Source organism: Cupressus sempervirens, chromosome 4, assembly GCF_028749045.1.
Source record: "Cupressus sempervirens isolate cs-2001-9-10 chromosome 4, ASM2874904v1, whole genome shotgun sequence".
In the NCBI taxonomy this organism is placed as follows: domain Eukaryota; kingdom Viridiplantae; phylum Streptophyta; class Pinopsida; order Cupressales; family Cupressaceae; genus Cupressus; species Cupressus sempervirens.
In genome coordinates this window covers 37,815,782-37,836,299 of record NC_143121.1, presented here as the reverse complement: position 1 = coordinate 37,836,299, position 20,518 = coordinate 37,815,782, and positions in this window count along the sequence as shown.

Sequence of the window (20,518 nt, the reverse complement as noted above, 5' to 3'; positions counted from 1 at the left end):
ACAATGGAAATGTCCACTCAAACTATAGAGCTAGAGTAGGAAGAATCAGAGCCCAAAAGAATGAGCATTAATGCTCCATTTATATAGCAAGGTGGTGAGGTAAGGACAATTGTTTTAAAAAGCATGATAGGCAACAGAGTAGAAATTCTAAAAAACATTCTCAATAGGCCCATGATCTTTATATTTATTTATAATATGTTGAGCATGTTTTCAATAAATCACTTGTATAGCTATCAGCCACTTTTAGTTTATGGGGGCCATATACTCAAATTCTAGAAAGGTTGATCATGTTAATGGAAAAGAAGCCAAATTTACCAGATAAGATCATCACAATAAAAGAAGGCTTAGAGATAGTGAAAGAACTAATAGGCTTCTTTACTGGCAAGTCACAAATCATATAAGGTAAAATGAAAATCTTATCACAAGGGATTGAGCCCTGCATTCCACCAATTTTGGATAATGATAGTAAACTGAAGGACTAGTAGGAATAGTCAAATTCTTTTAGTACAATATTAACTCAAGCAAGCATAGCATCAATTTTTGAAGATGATACTGACATCCCTTTTAATAATTTGATTAATTTATTATTCAAGGTTGAAATAGACTTGAATAAATTTTCATTAGAGCCAAGGGATATTATAGATGCCAGGTAGAATAAGGCAACAAAATACTTAGATGAAGTTAAAGGCACTGAATGGCCCACCAAAAGGGAGATTTATGTCTTGGAAGTAGTTGGAGAAAATAAGACTCTTCTAGTAGGGAGTAGCTAGAGAATTTCAATAGAATGGCATAAGAGACAAAAGGGTAAAGAAAAGGAACTAGGAAAGTGATAAGCAATTAAAAAAATAAAAATATGCTAAATACACCTATAGAAAGTGCCACCTACCAATTTTGCAATTCCATCCTAGTTTTGATCAAAGTACAAAGAATGTTTGTAATGTAACATTATAGAAATATCTTTGCATTTTCTTTCCAGAGTTTTGACATTTTTCCTCCCATCTGAAGCTTGTTTCAATCCTTCCTATAAAAAGATTTCCAAGATGTGGAGTGATGGTTTGAAGTTTGTATAAATTTTAGTGTTTATGCTATTTGTAGTCGGTCCAATTTTTGTGTCAATTGTATGTTGTTTCAAATTTGCATACTAAGAATACAATGAATCTTGAATGATAGGTTTTGTCATATCTTAAGTTATATTTTGAGTTTCATACCAGTAATGTATTATTTTCAAGGAGAATTAATACAAAGGGGAGTTTTGTATATCTATGTCTTTGAGTTTTGTCTCCATTTTCATGTATATGTGATTTTGAGATTGAATTGAACAAAGTTCTTTCATTTAAATGTAGCTTGGATGAGTTATATGTCTTTTCATTGATTTCCTTTAATTCAAGGAGTTAATTAAATGCTTTCATGGATTGATATGGTTTTAGGTACATGGGAGGGATATCATAAGAATGAAATTCAAGGTTGACTGCTAATAAATTTAATTGCAAGTCAATTAAATAAGTCTAGGGTAACTGGTGTGACTCTGCATAACAATGGATAAGTTGTGAATCATCAATTCAGATACAAATTGATATGTTTATGTGGTTGCACAATACATATAAAATCAAAAACAATGTTTACTTTTGGTAATGAAGAATCAAATTGTTTCTCATTACTTATTTGTAATAGCTTTCCTCTAAGTTATAGTTAGCTACTGTAATCATCGAGTTAGTTACAAATCCAAGAAGATTGTTGACCATTTTTTGCTATAGGGGATAGATATGAAAATAAAAGTGTGAGTAAATAAATTTTAAAGAAAAATATCAAATAACTAGTCATTTCCATCCCTAAGGTGCACCCGCCTTGGCCCTATAGAGCCTAAAGTGTAGAGAGTCCTTGTGTTCTTTTGAAGTTGGTGTAGATATGAGATGAACTCATTTGAATATGAGAATTAGTTAATCTTTAGATTGAGTTTTGTCTTTTTCATCTTGTTATTGGACATTTTGCAACCTAGTAGTTTTAAAACACCAACACTAGTCCTCTAGTAAAATACATCATCAAGGTACTAGAAACACATGACAGTGAAAAAGTCAATATTTGCAAACTATAATGCTAACATTTGTGTGCAATAGTGTCAAGTTTGTTCAAATCTTTGTGGATTAAATTCATTGCATGAATCTCATAACAAACCATGGAGTGTAACAGTGGAAAATTTGCAGTGGGAAGTGTGTTGATGGCTTTGGGAGATGTGTGTCAAACGGGGATGAGTAGGTTTATCATAGCACAATAATATCAACATAGAGCGATGAGTGTACTTGGTATTCATGTAAAAGGTTGTGTAGGGGAAATGTGTGGCCATAATAGAAAGTGTAATGCATGTGGAGTGATGGCCATTAATAGATGAGCATGAGAATAATAAATAAAGCATGATAAAGGAATAATTATCGCAACTATTTAGAGATTTAATTATTAGATAGGCAAAGTAAGTATAAGGTTGTTAGCATGGTAGGCTGACCATACCAACCACAGCAAGAGGCAAAGATGAAGGATCTTAGTTAGGGAGGGTGGATGAGAAAGGATAGAGGGAAAAGTGTACTCATTGTACATCAGATGAACCAGTATATCAACCTAAGTTCCAAACACTAGTTCATAAGCATGGTGAGTCGAGTTAGATCGAGTTCGTGTTGGTGCAACCTAGGGGCTCAGGAGTTAAGGTGGAAGAATCTCCTTTGTTAGCATTTTTAATTTTGTCAAGGAGTGTAGAAAAATAGGCATTCTAGGAGGAACTAGTTGGTGATCATGTGATGTGAGTGGAAAATAGTCATTTCGAACAAGAAAGAGTGTTAGAAGCAGTGATTAGTGTGAGGGAGATGGACTCTCCTGGTAAAACCACAAGAAAAGTGTAGAGGGTGATTGAGGATACCAGTGTCTATGAGGAGATGAGCACAGTGAGTCAATAGATTAGCCTTAGAATCCTAATACAAGGATTTATGAGTGAGGAAATGGGCACATTAGGTGCGGTCAAGCCAAAGTCAAAAGTTGAGGGTGTGGCACAAGAAATATGTGAAGTGGAGTTGCAAAAAGTACTGGTCATGGAGAATTTTTGGGTAGAGAATGTGGAACAAGAAGACAAATTTTTTTTAGGTTTGACAGATAAGTATCATAAAGATGGAGCACAAATAGAAGCCAGATTGCTCCAAGTGGTGTTGAATGTAGAACGGGAATGGGTGTGACCTTTGGAACCTAAGTTGTGGGTTAAAAGATCATGAGCAAAGGGAAATGATGTGGAGCTTTAGGCTAAGAAAGCACATGCACAAAGATTGTAGGATGCTCTAAGAATGGAACAAGTAGGTTCAGAAAGTACATAGTATGAGTTGGTGTTATTGCAGGGGCAGTCAGTGTCTTTTAAGAATGTGGTGTCAAAAATGAACACTGTGTCATTGTAGCTGTAAGAGTGGTTGATGAATAATGAGGTAAAGGTTAGGAAATTATAGTATTTTCTTAGTGAGATGAAAATGGATGTGAAGTACTAGAGAATGATGACTAAACAAATATAACTGGAGCGTGATGTGGCTCAATGGGAAATCACTACACTAGATATGAAAAGTACTATGAAAGTACATTGGGAAACTACATATTATATGAGGCTATATTATTAATGAATTCCATTAGAGTGGTGATGGGGGACCCAATTTGTGGATAGATAATTTACCCTATTATTGAATGCTCAACTATGTAGTGGGAAGTTCCTAATACCAGTGGATGTCATTTGGGCACGAGGGGGATCAACACCAAGAGCTTCATCTTCTAGGACTATGCATGGGGATATGCCCCCAACCAAAAATCTTAGTGTTGGTTTGATTTTTTACATGATAAATTTTCCTAATCTAGTTATAAAAAATTAGATTTGAGTCCATTGTTAGAGGCTAGGGTTTCTGGTTTTTTGGTCTTGTATTTTTTATATCTTTTGGAAATCTTTGTCAAACCCTAAGTCTTGTTCCTTTTGAATTCATCCCAGAGTGAAATCTTTTAAAAGGTGTGAATATCCCTTTCCCACTTAAAATTTTGTTGTGTTGAGTACCTTTTTCAAAATATTTTCCACCATCTGATCTTGGTTAGATCCACAGTTGTTGCATCATCATTATAACAAAATGCAAGGTTTTTTTCTATAACAACATAGCGACCATCAAAAATTGAGTTGTGGTATCAAAAAGTGAAATTTGGCATCAAAAATGTGCATTGATTTGGACAAGTTTTGGTCATGTTTTGTGTCCCAAAGTTGTCAGTGTCAAAAAGGATGCACATGGAGCAAGTTGCAAGTGGTTTCACTAGAACTCAAATTTTTTGGCAAGTCAGTATGTCACGACCAGAAAATCTATGCACCCTACTAGTAGTGATGTAGCGACTGACTAGAAAATGAAGAAAGTAGCAACTTTTAAATTTGGTGGCAACTGCAGAATTCCCACATAATATCATAAACATGCATGTTCATTATTCTGACAGTGGTACTAATTGGTATGATTATGATTGACATCTCATCTTCTTTTTTTCCTCACCATAATATAGAATCCATTGGAGGTAGCTATGTCATGACTGGGAAATCATTGTGCCTCACCAGTAATGACATAGCGATTGGCCAAATAATACAAAGAACGGTGCTCTTTTGAAATGGTGGTGACTATGAAGATCCCAAGAAAGATATTTTGGAAAGTATGCTTTTATTTCTGTGTCATTTGTATTAATTATTGTTACCATGTTTGAGGTTTTCCCTGGCACCAAATTTTAATGAATCACTAGAAGTGACTATGTCGCGACTAAAAAGTTAATGGCTTTCACTAATAACGACATAGCAACTCATCAAAATATCATAATGTAGCAACAACTCCAGAAGGTGCACCCCAAATGAATGCTACATCAAAAGTGATTCATCTTCCTAGGACACGGTGGCATCCTACTAAGAACATATGCACTGGAAACTATGTATCCACCAAAGGTTGCTATGTCATGACTTGAAAAGCTTCGTGCTTCACCAGTAGCAATGTAGCGACTCGCTTGAAAATAAGAAACATGGTAAGGCCTAAAAGACATGATGTCACAATGTGAATTAAAAAAGTAATATATGTATGCCAATGTGTCAGGATAGTTCAACATCATCAAGAGTGTGAACCCACTTCCAAGTCAAATGGTAGATGAACAATGAGGATTGTTCGATCAAAGGTAGATCAATGATCATTGCCAAGTCATTATAACAAATTGAAATCTGTTTACTCAATGTGACTTGGTGACTAAGGGACCTACCATAGTTTATATGGTTGAAGTGCAAGTTCTTCTCCATTAGATCAAGTAAGATCTACAGCTATTGCATGGTCACTATGGAGAAGTGTTCAAAGTTTAAGGGTAGCGACACAGCAAGAAAAGCCAATAGATAGTGGACCCACCATTTTGTATTAAGAAAATGAATTAATCTTCCTCTTCTCGTTCAAAGCAAGATCAATGGGTGTTGTTATCTTGCATAGGTGATGTGCTCACTCTTTATGCATAGCAAGATAGTAACATGATGACATGTGTCCTCGAAGACTATTGGGTCCATTTTGAAGTGCCAACTATGAAAGAAAGGTACATGTGGAGACTTTTCATTGGTTTGACTGCTAGCATGTCAATGAGAAAATGAGTCATCCCTATTTTCATTCTTCAATTGTAGGATTTTCTGAGATCAATGGCACAAATTTAAAAAAGGAAGGTGATGCCACTCTATTTTTCCCTTATAGTTCATTTATGAGGTATGAAGGCTTCGCATGCAAGAAAGAACAGAGTATATTGCAAAAGATTGCACCATTTTCATCTTATGTGAAGAAAATTTCAAGCTTTCTAAGTAGGCAAAGATTACTGAGAACGTTGTGTCAAGCTTGAGTGAAAGGTGAAACAATTTCCCCAGTGTTCATAAGATAATTGCAAAATTATAGAGCAATAAAGTAGAGATCAAGTAAGTTCCTATATACAATAATCTTTGTAGCTTTTTAATTTCTGCAAATTATAGTCAAGATGCCTCCAAAGAAAGCATTTTCTAGGCAAGTGAATTATATGGATAGAAACATTCATGATGACTTGCTAGAGTTTCTCCCAGAATCCACCACTGAGACTGTGTAGGTTAAGAAATTAACTTCCTTAAACCCTAAGCTAAAAATTGTAGATGGCCTGTATGATAAGGGGAACTGAGTTAGGGATGCAATAACTTCTCAAACTAGTCTTGATTTTTTTAAGAAATGGTTTTCAGAGAAGAATTTGTTTGCCCTACATGCCAATGTTTAGAACTTTGATTTAGAGAAATCAGTAGTGGTGGTGTTTGAAAATGCTATAGGTTTCCAATTACCCCGATGAGAATAAGGTACATCTAGGGGTAGCTAACTCCCATCTTCAACATACTATTTCATACACCAAGCCAACTATAAGGCTAGATGCTTCTTCTACTTCAGGCTCTGCAAAACCTAGGTGGGTGGACCTCAGATTCAATTAACATGGTACCAGTGCAAAACATATCATTGAATCTATTAAGCAGATAAAAGCCCTTATATCTCCTAATAACTCATGAAATGACATAGATCTGCAGTAGCTAAATGCAAAACAATGAAGTTCATAAGTTGAGTGAGGGCATCAAATTTAGGTTCTTCAACATTAAAGGGAAAATACTTGATAAATGATGTTGAATTCAACAAAACCTCGAATATGCAGTAGTAATAACGAATGATCTTGCAACTGATCAATGCCTTAACCATTGGGTAATTTCATGAATCAAATGCATGCATATGTGATATCAATGACATATTCCATACACCAAAGTATCAAATCTATCTAATCACCTTGTGAATTAGAGATCAATGTTCATAAAGACCTCATTCTTATGAAGTATCCTTCTCACAATAATCATCAATCCTGTCAAACACATAAAGCATATAGTTGGTCCTTTGTTCCAACAGAAAAACAAATCTGATATACAACCTTAAAGGGATGCAAATGAGTCTTAGTTCTTTGTCCTAAACTACATAAGACTGCAAATTATTGAGACAGAAGAAGAGAATCAGAATGAAACTAAGGAAATTCTGGCTCATTTGTATTAATTTCTTTGAAATAATACATTCAAATGCATGAAATCAAAACACAAAACACCTAAATAGATCTGAACTTATTCTGTAATCTGCACTACTGTTGTTCATATAAGAGAATTATGCTAAAGATGGTGTCATAGCAATGAAAACATATCAAAATTCTAGAACCAATGGTCTCACAATGAAAAACTAGAACCCCTAATGGTATCACAACAATGAAACCTTTTCTTCTCAAAAATTGGAACCTCTACAATGAGAAAGAATGAGAATGATATAGAGGAAGGCATTCTTGAATCTGCTCTACATCTGACATCTATCCACTTGAAATTCACTCTTCTAGTAATGAAAAGACTCTCTCTAATCTCTCTTCTACCATGGGTGAGTCAAATCCTTTTCCATTTTGGCTCTCAAAAGCATAAAGTATCTCAAAAAACTTGATGAAAAATAACCACTTTTGATGCCAGATTTCAAGACAAGGCAAAGCCAAAAATCAGTTAAATGGCCTTTTAGAATGCAAAATAATCTTTTCCAAAAAAAAAATTTCCACATTCAGGCTTCAATAAGTCTTCATATGTACCCTCTAACCAATTTTGATGGTCAATGATGAAATCTACCTGTTCTATTGAGAATGCCCTAGGAATCACAAATTGGCTTATAGTGATGCAAAAACTGACCTCAAATTCAAAAAATTTAGATCATTCTAGTTCCAACAGTATATTGGAGCACCTATTTTGAGCAAAAATTGTCTCTATTATGCCCATTTGAAAGTCAAGCTTCTGTTCATGACTTGCATAGAATTATTACAAAAAAATTAACCTTTTCATATAGTTTGAACTATATGATAAATAAAATTTCATTTAAAAAATTATTCTACCCCTACACGTACTTCTAAGAAATAATAAAATAAATTTTAAATTTGAAACCATTGAATCTTCCTACCTTTTCAGTCTGGGTCAAACCTAGTTTGACCAACCTTGACACATGGCGAGATGTGATTGGTTCAGACCTGCATAGCTAGCACCACATGGCATCACTTGACTCATCCTTATAACCACCACATTAGCACATCACCTAGATGCCATGTCATGGGCACTATGTTGCTATGTTAACTGGCATGCAACTTCACCGTAGTGACATAGTGACTACCCTCAAATCTACCACGTGGCATGATCTAGTGCATCATTGAGATTTGCTTGCCACATCACTGCTTCATCACGAAGTGTCCTCATCTAATCTATTCTTAGATTTCCACTTGTCCTTTAATTACTTTTTGATGCCACCACACAAGCCCATGACTGTCTTGCCAGATTTTCTCCTTACCTGGAAGTCACTGGCCAGAACTTCAACTTTCCAATAGGTCGCTAGCCAAAATTTATACTTTCTGGCAGGTCGCTATGTCGCATGCTGAAAAGTCTCATAGTTTTTCAATGGGGACATAGAAACCTCCTAGATTCCTAACTTTTTTGGTGACATTTCAAGTTTTCCTGGCAACCTTTTCCATTAACTTTTTGTTTTGCTTGCTCGTTCAAAATATCACCTACACCACTGGTCGACTAGGACCCATGCGTGAGTAGCTGCCTTTGACAAAAGTTTGTTATCTCCAAGACAACTTACATGTTGAGTGCTTTTTATTTAAGGATAAAAAAAACTTCCCATATCCCTAATGTGGGATAAACTATTCTAACTACTCCTTTTTTGTTAATGTCATCTTGAAAAATAGTTCCCCTATCTTTCCAGCATAAAAATTCTTTACACAGACAACATCAAGAGTAGTCACACCAAAAAGTTTCTTTTCATCAAAGGTACCAGCCTTGTTAAAAAAACTTTAGAAGCAAGTGGAATAGTAGAATTTATAGGATTGCTAATCATATTAACTAATGCCCCTGGGCAATATTTGGCAATTGTAGTCCAGAGGTTTTTAACAATTCTTGCATTGATATTAAACAGATCATCATGAGTCATGCTAGGCTTCCAAGGTACACCAATAGGAATTATCACAACATCTATAGTTTCCAATGCTTTTCCAAGTTGTTCCTTGCCCATATACCCTGCAACCTCAGCTTGTATATTGACATGGCTGACATCTACAATGACCCTGAGGGTTCCAGCAATATCATAAAGAGACAACTGAGACACATAAGGATTGAGTTTCATTAGTAGAGACAATGGCTACCCTATGCCTCTCTGTAGCACCTAACACAACCACCTTGTATGGCTTCCTTGAAGATTCTCTTCTCATTTATGTAAGGGCAGCTTCCATACTATGCATGAATGCTCTTTTTTTTAAAATTATATGCGAATGGGCTTCATTTATGCATGGTTTTATGTTTTATAGGTGGGTTTTCTCTCTTTGACTGTATACAACTCTTTTCTTGGTGTAAATAGCTCCATCATTATGATGCCTCCCTTACTTTGTCATGCATGGGCTATCTGTCTCTTCTTCCCTATGTGGAGCTCCTACTCTTTGACTTGTAATGGCATCTGCTCTCTGTTTTAAAAAACATGTGAATCTCCACTATCATGTCTAGCTTCCATTGCTTCTAACTGGTCAATTTCATGTTGTGAGGCTCTTTTTTCTTTCATTACTAATTTCTTCCCCAACATGTGAATGGTACTCCCTTGCATTTTCTATGTGTTGTCTTTGTTATATGGTTTCAGGTCTTTATTTGGCATGGAAAGCCACTGGCATTTTCTTCTTTTTCATTTTAAGATGCATGCATTCCTTGCTCTATTTGTGGCTTCCTCTATAGGTTGGGTTGCTCTTCTTTATGTGTCTCTGGCATCATACTACTTAGGCACTCCTCTTTGGAACTTGTAATCCTGCATATGTTTGGAAGTAGTGTAGTTTCTCAAGAAGATAATGCTTTCTCCTTCAACCAATTGGTGCTAAATCGACCTTATAAGACCCTCCCCTTTGCACAAATATAGGTTAGGCTTAGTTAGAATTGAAACACTCCATTTGATTTGTGATTTTGTAAATAGACTTGGAAAAGATCCAAATACAATAGCTCGTACTCTTGGATGCATTTCACCAAAATAAAGATGTGCAAATAAATTTAGATTGAGCTTCATCCAGCTAGTGAATATCTCTCAAAGCATCTTATCCTAAACATGATGGAGGTGTTCATATGTTTACGCTAAGCCTGGGAAATCCTATTAGATAGGTAGGAAGATTCATTTATTCTCATCTTTTATAAATGCCTCTATATTCCCACATGTCAACATGTCTTCTTGTAATTTATAAATCAAAGATTTTTTACAAAGGCTTTAGGATGAAGAATAAGACAACACATATATTTCATAGTGTTCTACGAACCTATTGGGTAGAGAAGAGAAGAATCAATGAAAGAAAAAAAATCCCTTTGTTGATCATCGGACATTACTTCAATTCCATACATAGTGGATTTCTATATGAGCAACTGAATAAGCATTGACCTTGATCATTTGGACAACTCTCAAATGCATTCTAATCAAGTAAGCTAATGCTTCAATATTGTGATTGTGTAATTTTAAAAGGGCCTTTGTACAAGCTTTGTTGGAAGTGGAAGCAAATCAATTTAATGAGAAGGACCCAAAAGAGAAAAAGGAAATATTGAGCTACTTCAATAGGCTATTCTTGAGCATCAATAGGGGATCATCTTCAACGGCATGCTATTCTCTTACAATGATTTGGAAAATCTACTCCTCAAATGCAATTATTTTATCCTAGCATCAAATTGGAAATTTCTTATAACCCTACAAAATGCCACTTAAAACTGATCCACATTTGAAATAAGTCGGATGCCATAATAACTTTAATGAAATTAGTTGGGCCCCAAGCGGGTCTCGCTAAAAAAATTTCACTTTTGGACAACTGATATGCACATTGATCCATTGATCACCTCAAACTGATTGAAAACAAATTTGATCACTTATTGATCATCATTTTAAAATAATTTTATCATTGATCTGTAACTTGTGAATTTCTGCTAGCAAGGCATGTCGGTTGGCTTTAAAAATTAACTCGAACACCTAATCGAGCTTTGAAAACTAGCACATTGATTCTCTATTCTGTATACTTCTACCTTGTTGAATCTCATCTCATAAAATATTCTCAGTCAAAACATATTGACTGTCAAAGTTGACCTCCCAGAACTGCCTGCAAGAAAACATGTCAAAAAACAATAAATTGCATTCAGATTTGGCTTTGAAAACTGGGTAACCGGACACTTGGGAGGATGAAAATTGGGTTTTGGTTCATTTTCATAAGGAGATTATAAATCTATGATTTGGGCTCATGACGAATAACAAGGCACATTTGGCAAGCGGTCAGAGTGGGTAACTCGGATTTTGCAGACTAGAAACAATGTCAGAAGAGCATTTTTACAAATGAAATTGACTTGGGAAAGTGTGCAGACGAATTCGTCATGACCTAAAAATTGGTACACTTGAAGTATTTTTAGAGTACAACACATTTGGAGTTATAACATCATGAATAGGGGTACTAATCAATCTACACTTCTTGACACCAGTAACAAGTTAGAAATTGCATTTGGAATCACGTTTGAAAACTGATCAAACAGATTTGTCATAAGCTTAATCTTGAAACATAGCATATCTCTAACCTCTAAAATGAAACACAAAAGTAATTTTCTCATTTGGGTCAATTGGTCAAAAGTTATAATTCATCAAAAAGGGCCTCCCAGAATTTAGAACTATTTATATTAGCATGACATCAGTAAATAACCAACTTTGAGGGATTCAAAACCTAGACAAACAGAGTCAAAGCAACTTGAAATCTGAAACATAAGTTCTTGGGTATGGAAACTACACACTCCCAAAGTGGCAAGTCATGAAATATTTTTGGATGTGAGATATTCAATGACAAACACAGCCTCCTATCGTTGTTTGACACTTAGGTGAAAATGTAGATTTGACAAATGTTCAAAACAAGACTTCATGAAATGGCTCAGAATGGCAATTTAACTTCATGGGATGCTTAGACATACTAAATACAAGGTGCTAGAAGCATTAAACACCTCTTATGCTTCAAATGGGTAGCCAGATACATATGCATTAAAAAGCATTTAAAGGGCTTGATTTTCTAAATGATGGTCAAAATCAGGGCTATGATTTTGAGTCCCAACAAGTAGTTCCAAGTGTCTTCATGGACTATGATTTGCTTGAAGCCATTGCAAAGAATTATGACAAAGCTGTTAGAGTAGTAAGAAGAACTAATGGTGTGCCTCTGGTTAAATCAGTCTTGAGAAGATTAGAGAGGTTTTTCATCTAGAGCCTTTGACAGATTATCATGTGCCAATTAATTTGCAAGAATTAGAAAATGAATACAGGGAAAAGAAGGATGTGATTAGGGGAGGTGCACTAAGGGAACATATTGGTACAATTGGAACTTTGCCAGTAATCATTGTAGCCTCTAGGGAACCCTTTAAAAAAGATCTTTTCACCTCCTGGGCTGTAGAAATATACAGGACTCTATGTCAAGTTTTTGGTGAGGATGAACAGAACGTCATGTCCATTAGTCTTATGTACATGATGGTTCAGATTGCTTCTTTTGGTGTGCATGTTATTTTTTGACTTTTCCTCCTATTTGGCTAAAGAAATTCATACTGGCCTGGTTGTAATTGCAAAGGGAAAAGTAGAAAAAACTTTTGGCCATTACTCTTTGTTGATGCACATGTTTTTGTTTAAGGGAGTGACATATTTTGGTAAAGAAATGCATTTGAACAGAGAGTAGGATGGAGAAGCATTGCTTGTCCAGTTATGGAGTGTTGATATGACCTTGGAAGTAGAGAATGCTAGTTTTTTTAGGTTTGATAGGCATTTCACTTCTAAGTTGAGATGCCTCATATTAAGTGACAATCTAGAATTTCGAAGGCACTAATGAGTCTCATTAGGCCTATGGATAATCCCAGTGGTTTGAAAGTTTCACACAATTGGGGAGATATCATCCCATACTATGTTTCTAATGTTATTAGAATTTATGATTTTAAAGGAACCCCTCATGTGTTGCCCTACCAAGTACCTTTAAAGGTAGGAATGGCTGAAGTTTTGTGGCAATTAGGAGGATTGGAAGAAATGTATCTATTGAAAAGGTAGCTGGGATCAATTTTCCCTACTTGTACTATGGCCCATCAATTTGTAATTACTAAGGGGGGTTGGCTCTTTTTACATAAAATTTTGGATCAGTACAAAATGGTTGTTTCCCACCCTCATTTTTGTGATACTAGGGGATTTTATAATTTGACATTAAGGCATAGAATTAAATTGAGAAAGGTAAAACATGATTCATATTATCCAGAGGACATCATAAGAAATGAGTTCTCATTGCAAGAACAGGAAACCAAAAAGGAAGAATGGAGAGTTTACTCCAAGGTTTTGGAATTCATTCATTATTTTGATAAGGATTATAGTCCTCTAGATAATGCTACTATAGAGGCAGTTAAAATAAATAAGCTCATGAATACTTTCCCTAAGATAATGGAAGCCATGAATTAGAGGAAATAATTTTTTATTGATTCATACCTAAATAAGGCCAGAGAGGTGATGAGGAGGTTGGCTTTCACTCCTAATGTAGGGGTTGGTCATCTGATTGTTCAAAAGAGGCCAGGATATACCATAATTCAAAATAAGAAGGCCACTGTGGATAAGAGAAAACAAATAATAGGATCCACCAATGTTGTCCTAGAAGAGAGACCTGATGAGCCTTCTCCCAAGAGGTAGAGAATAATAAAGGAACAAGGTCCTCATATTGAGGAGTATTCACCTACTCAATCCCCTTTATGGACTGGAGAGGAGTAGCTCACTGGAGAATAGATCGAGAAAATAGGGTCACAAGGAGGTTTATTTATTACTCAAGTAGAATTCGATGAGAGAAACCTCAAGAGCCTCCTATGCCAAGCCTTGAATTGATAGTATAAAATTAGAGAGGTAGGGGATTGGACCCTATCATTGAGAAAGCTAGTCATCAATTTTTATCAGATGGTAGCTTTGTTAAATCTAGAGCTTTCCACAAATTTGTATGACAGGCCAACATGGGAAAATTTGAAGAGAAATGTAATAAGTTGAGAACAAAGCACCTAGGAATGGATGAGATTGCATTGAAAAATTAGGTGAAGGAAGAAATGATGTAGGAATTTCAAAATATAAGCCCTGAAGAAGGAAGAAAAATGGTGAAAGCATCAAACATTTTATTGCTACCCAATTGGGATATAGCTGATGCTCTATTTTTTAATTTTGTTTCTAATAAACTAGATTTTCAAGACCAAAACAAAAAAGAATTCATAGGTACTACATTTAGTAAAGAATAGGTTGCTTTAGTCATTTGGTCATTGAGGAAGGGGTCACAAGCTACCTCATCACAACTAGATGAGTCTAGATTGATGGGAAATATTATTGTAAGAAGGGTAGCAGATAACACCCATGTACAGGCAACCCATATGTGTGTAGGAACATCTCAATTTGTTTTGGCCACTGCTGAAAAGGAAGAAAGGGCCATGTTTGAATTGCAAAGTAAATATGAGACAATTTTGGAAGCATACAATAAGGAGGTCCAAAAGAGTATTGAACTAGAAAATAAGATAATGGGAAGGTCTACCAGGCCAATAATAACATATCCTCACCCTCCAGTGGAGCCTTTTAAATCCACTCCACTTATAGAACTACCAAATACACCACAAAGTACAAGTACTACACTACTAAGGATTTTGAAGAGGAAAAGAGCAAGTTGTGAGCACTACATGTAGAGCTAAATGTACAATATGAGGATAAACTAAGAAAGGGTCTAATGTATCTGGTAGATAAAATTGAATGGCCATTATTTTATGATCAGTTGGAAAAGGTAATAAGTATATGGGAAGAATTGAAAACCCATGATGAGGCTTTGAAGCCTATTGTTAATAAGTGGGGAAAGAGAAAGAAAGAAATTACTTTTTTGTGTTACTCTGTTATAAAGTCTTCCCATGACCATATTGAAAAAACATATGATATTGCTAATGATTTGTCAAATTTTGATGATAGAAGGGTTGCACTACAATTGAAATTTGTTTCCTATCTAAGAAAATATAAGAATCAAAAATTTGATTTGTTTCCCTGTGCTTTAGATAGAAAGAATAAATTAAAGAATAAGGATGAGTGGGCCAAGGAATTGGATGACTTGCTCTATTTGAGAATGAATAAGGTTATCAATGAAACAAGACATGCTTGGTGGGCCACTTCAATGGAAGAATTGGTGAAAGTCCAGTTATTCTTTGATTCTTTAAAGCAAGAATTTGTTAGTATTGATAAGGAGGTTGAGTATGTACTTAGAAAGGAAAATGATATTTTGCAATTCAACTAGCCAGATGATGCAATATTCAACACATGGATGGTAGATATTGCTTCTGGTGAGTAGTTTGAAGAGGTTAAAATAGATGATGATGAGATGTAGGAGGATGATGTATAGATTATTGACACAACAACAAAAAATTTGAAAGATGAGGAAGATAAAGGTCACCAATCAGTTACAGCTACAGGTTCAAAATCCCAGGATGTGGATATGACAGAAGAACAACCAAGAGTAAAAGTAGTTTTGTCTATTCAGGATGAAAATAGTGAAAACCCATGGGTAGAGATTGATTTGCAAGTACCAACAAGATTCATCATTGGCTAGCTTAATAGTTGCATATTCCAAAGATTCAGTGTAGTAGTGGAAAATCAAAAAGGAGCCAGTAGCTTGTAATAGTGTAATAGAAATGGGACCTACCAAAGAATGTCTTGATGTGTTAGTATTATATTACACTAAGTTTTGTTTTTTGTTTGAAAGGACACCTGTCAATCACATTTACCCTTTGCTTGTTGCAACTCATGCTTATATAAATGAGTTTTCAAGGCATTGTGATGGTCCAAATGCTTGTATATTTTTTCTTTTTTCAAGGAAAGTACAGTAGGTCTAGTCATATGTAGTTTTTTTTTAGTTTACTTCCAATTGTACACTCTTTGATGATATAAAGAAATGACAGAATCAGCAAGATATTATGGGCTTTTCATTGAGTTTCTATTGGTTATTGTATTAGTCATCTAAAAGGATAATGTAAAAGGGTATTTACACTAGATCTGTGTCACCAATTTATGTCTCCATTTCATGAATTTATTAATTTTGAGATCATTTGAATAAGGTTTAATTAATTGAATGCAGTCTGGATGGGTTGTATATTGGTTATATTGTTGCTTTTAATTCAAGGGATTATGCAAATGCTTCAGTAAATTAGTAGAATTCATGAATATATAAAAAGGATATTTCATAAGAGTAGAAATGGGTGATTACAATTGATAAATTCAATTACAAGTTATTTGAACCAGATCTCTAGCCAATAGTTGACTCTTTGCTCCCATGGATAATGCACTAGTCATATAAATCAAAAATGGTTGAGAGTAAATTCTACTTCTACATGTCAAAACAATTATAAATTCAAAATCATTTTCATTCCATTTTGATCAAGGTTATAATGCTGGTCAGCACTCATTTATATTTTATTTCTAAGTCTTAAGTAGCTGGTATTTCTGGGAATAATTGTAAACTCAAGGAGAATTGTGACCAAATATGCTTATGAGGGATGTGTGTGAATCAGAGAATATCAAGAAATGGATAAGTTGTGTTTATGTTTGAGATAGAGGATGAGAATCAGAATGAAACTAAATTAAGTCTCATATAGCAATATCATTGTGAATCATCCCCTAGGTATACCCACCTTGGTTTTGTAGGACATAAAGAGTAGAAAACCATCCTTGGTTTTCTTGAAGTTGGGCCAAAGTGGTTTGCACATGTAATTGTCAGTGGGAAATACCTTATCCTTAGATTATGTGGATATTATCACTCTAGTATTGGGCATTTTTTTGTTTAGTAGTTTCAAAGACCAACACCTAGTATGTCACCCCCACAAGGAAGGCCAAAATGAGTGTTATGTTAGATGTAATTATACCTTTGTATTTATAATAAATTAAAAGTGTGTTTTTTATAGAATAAAAAGGGTAACTATCACTCATTTCATGTCTATGTACAATGTGTGTACCCAGATAGGGTTGTATGTAGCCTCATTGGTCATGTTTGTCTAGAAATTTCAAATTTTATTTTATCTTGGATGTTTTTGACATTTTTGTTGGATTTTTTTTTGGTATTTTTTATGATATGTTTGGGATTTTTTGGTATTTTTAAGAGAGTGGAAGGTAGTGAAAATCCACAAAAAGTGTGAACAATGGGGTATTTAGAGTTAACCTTCACTTAAGTGTGAGAACCAGATGCTAAAAAAAAGGAATCAAAGGTGGGCTCTCAATGAAAGATGAGTATGAACTTGTGTAACATTTTGAGTACGGAAGTGCACTAGGTAGAAAGAGTAGGAAGTACTAACTCACAGATTGTAGATGGAACTTAATTTTAGAAATTCTTTTTATATTGATAGCCTTTATAGGAAACTTAGGGAAAGGTCATGATTTTTCTCTAAGTGTAGGCCGAGACATATACTTATGGGGCTAGTGAAAAAGGCATCTAGGCCTAAAAAGGTGCTTGGGTCCAAAAAAGCATTTTGGCTTACAAAAGGCATTGAGTGGCTAGAAAAGATGCTATGGGACCCAAAAGGGGTGCTTGGGCCTACAAAAAGTGCTAACTGGCCTAAAAAGGCGCTAAAGGGGCCTTGAAAAAGGGCAACTGGGCTTACAAAAGGCGCTAAGTTGCCTAAATAGATGCTTGGGGCCTAAAAAGGCATTGAGAGACCTAAAAAAGTGCTTAGGGCCTAGAAAGGTGCTAGATGGCCTAAAAAGGTGCTAAGGGATCTGAAAAATGTGGGGGAGGCCATTACAGTCTGTCAAACACTTACTTATTTTGTGCCACCATTGGTTCCAAGGGTCAAGGGTTTGACTAGTGTGGCATTCAATTTCATGTATTGCTTCCTATGATTAGGAATTAGGCTAGCTTGATAGAGTGCTAGTAGCATTGCTGGTGTGTAGCAAAATGGTGGCCTAGCTAGATGAAAAAGTGAGATGGATATCTACGAAAATCCAAGTGATGCCCAAATTACCAACATGTCCCTAAACTATAGAAATGAGACATGAGGTCTCAAAGGCATCTTAGGATAGCATTGTTATATTTATTGAAGGATGATGGATCATTTGTGGCCTCTACAATAGAAATAACTCTTGAAAGCCCTTTTGATGTTTTTGTGAGAAGAACTGAGGCAAAATTCTTTAGTTATCCATGTTGTACCACATTTTCCCAAGCTCTGAGATATGTTTCAAGACATAACAATGTTGTTTCTTGATTTATTTATGTTTTTTTTTGTTTTGAAGTCTTTGTCAGAAGTAATAGGGAAAGAATTATGTCATAAAATATTCAAAGGATTATGTCATAAAATATTCAAATATTTTTCAATGTAAGAGGCCTCACCATTGATTTCATATAAAACTAGTCAAGGTATGCAAACTCATCTCAAAGGAGCAGCACTTATAGACAAGCACTAGCTTGACATGAAATCAATGGATTGTTGAATTGAAAAATATAAAAAATAATTTATGCAAATGAAATAATCATGTTTGTGGTATGTTTTTGATATTTTTTATGATTTATGACTATTTTTTATAGTTTTAAAGGTTTTCACATTATTTATGATGATTTTTTATTTTTTTATTTTTTACTATTTTTTTATTTTTTAATGGTTTTTGACTATTGGCCAAAAGGGAAGTTTTGGAGCACATAAAGAATTACAGAGATAAAAAGTGGATTTTTGGGGACACATGCATCTATGAAAGATAAAAATGGAATTTTAGGGCATATGCGTATTTATGGAGGTGAAAAGGATTTTTGGGACCAAATATGGATTTATGGAGGCTAAAATGTATTTTTGGGACTACATATTGATTTATGGAGGCTAAAATGGAATTTTGGGACCATATATAGATCTATGGGAGTACATATGGATTTATGGAGGCTAAAATGAATTTTTATAAGTACATATGGATTTATGGAGGCTAAAATGGATTTTTAGGACTACCTGGTGGTAGTAGATACTTGAGATGTGCATTGATTTTCCTGTAATTCATGTATGTGGTATCTTAAAACATAATTGGACTCCATGTTTTCTCTAAGCTAATACTTTGTGTGTTGTTTCATGTTGTATATTATTTCTATTGTGAACTATTTTGAATGTTGAGAAACCATTAAAATGTAAGCCACAAGTGTTTCTCAATTGGGTATGTGTAAAATTGACTCAAATGTGGCATCTTGTATCCCCTTTTCTTGTTTCCTATTAATTGTACCGAGTAATCCTGAGATGAGAAATGGAAAGGCTACATACAAGAAAAATTGACGTGGATGATTCTTTTGAAGCCATGTCTTGTTGTATCCTTACATTAAAGGACTTGTGTTGTTGGGGAAGCCCAAAGTTGTTATCTCTCACTCCTTTTTATACCATATTTTGTTTGTTTTATTGTTTATTTTTTTCTTTTTTAATGTTTTGTGGTTGTTTTTAATATTGTCGATATTTGTAGCTATGAGGTGCTTCCTTGAGGCCTTATACATAGAACCTTTTGAGATGGATGTTGTTTATGGGTTTCGCTAGTTCTTCCCCATCACAAATAGCAAGTTTGTATGTACTATTAGGAATAAGATGTTTCAACCTTGGATAATTCCTATTCTTCTTTTTTTTGGTAAATGTATTTTTTGTAAATAATGTAATTAAGTGTGAGCATACATGTCTAGTTGGCATGTTGATTTGTCACTCCACTTGCATGTGTTGGCATCTTGAATTATGAAAAATTCTATCACAGATTCTTATGATGGATTTCTATGACATATTCCTATGATGGATTCCTGTGATAGATTCCTATGATGCATAAGAGCTATCTTTGGATTATTTAATTGTGTGTAAGAAAATTGTGATTGAAATGGTTATGACGAATTCCTATGATGCATAAGAACTATCTTTGGAAGATTTAATTGTGTGTAAGGAAATCATGACTAAAACAGTTATGACAAATTCTCATGGCATGTAAGAGCTACCTTTGGAAGATGCCCTAAAGTGCATTATATAAGCAATTTGAGGGCCATAGATAGTTCAGTGAGTGTGTGAGTAGTGAGTTGTTGGTTTCTATTGGATAAGTCTTCCATGTCTTAAAAGAGCTTGCACTATAATTGTGTTGTAACCTTTGAGTTGAAGATAATATATTGTGTGGGTTTTGGAGGGGTGGGGTTGTCTTATTGAAAGGTTTTTCCCCACCAGCATATCTTTGTGTTTATGTGTTATTGTTTCCCTATCTATTCTCTATATTCATGGTTGATTGCAATAGTATTGTTTTTCTAAAAGTGAATCTGAAATTTTGAGGATTTGAAAGAATTTACACAATACTTTCCTTAAGGGATTAGTGTAAGAAGTTGTTTCCACACCTGAGTTTCCTTACAAGTGGTATCA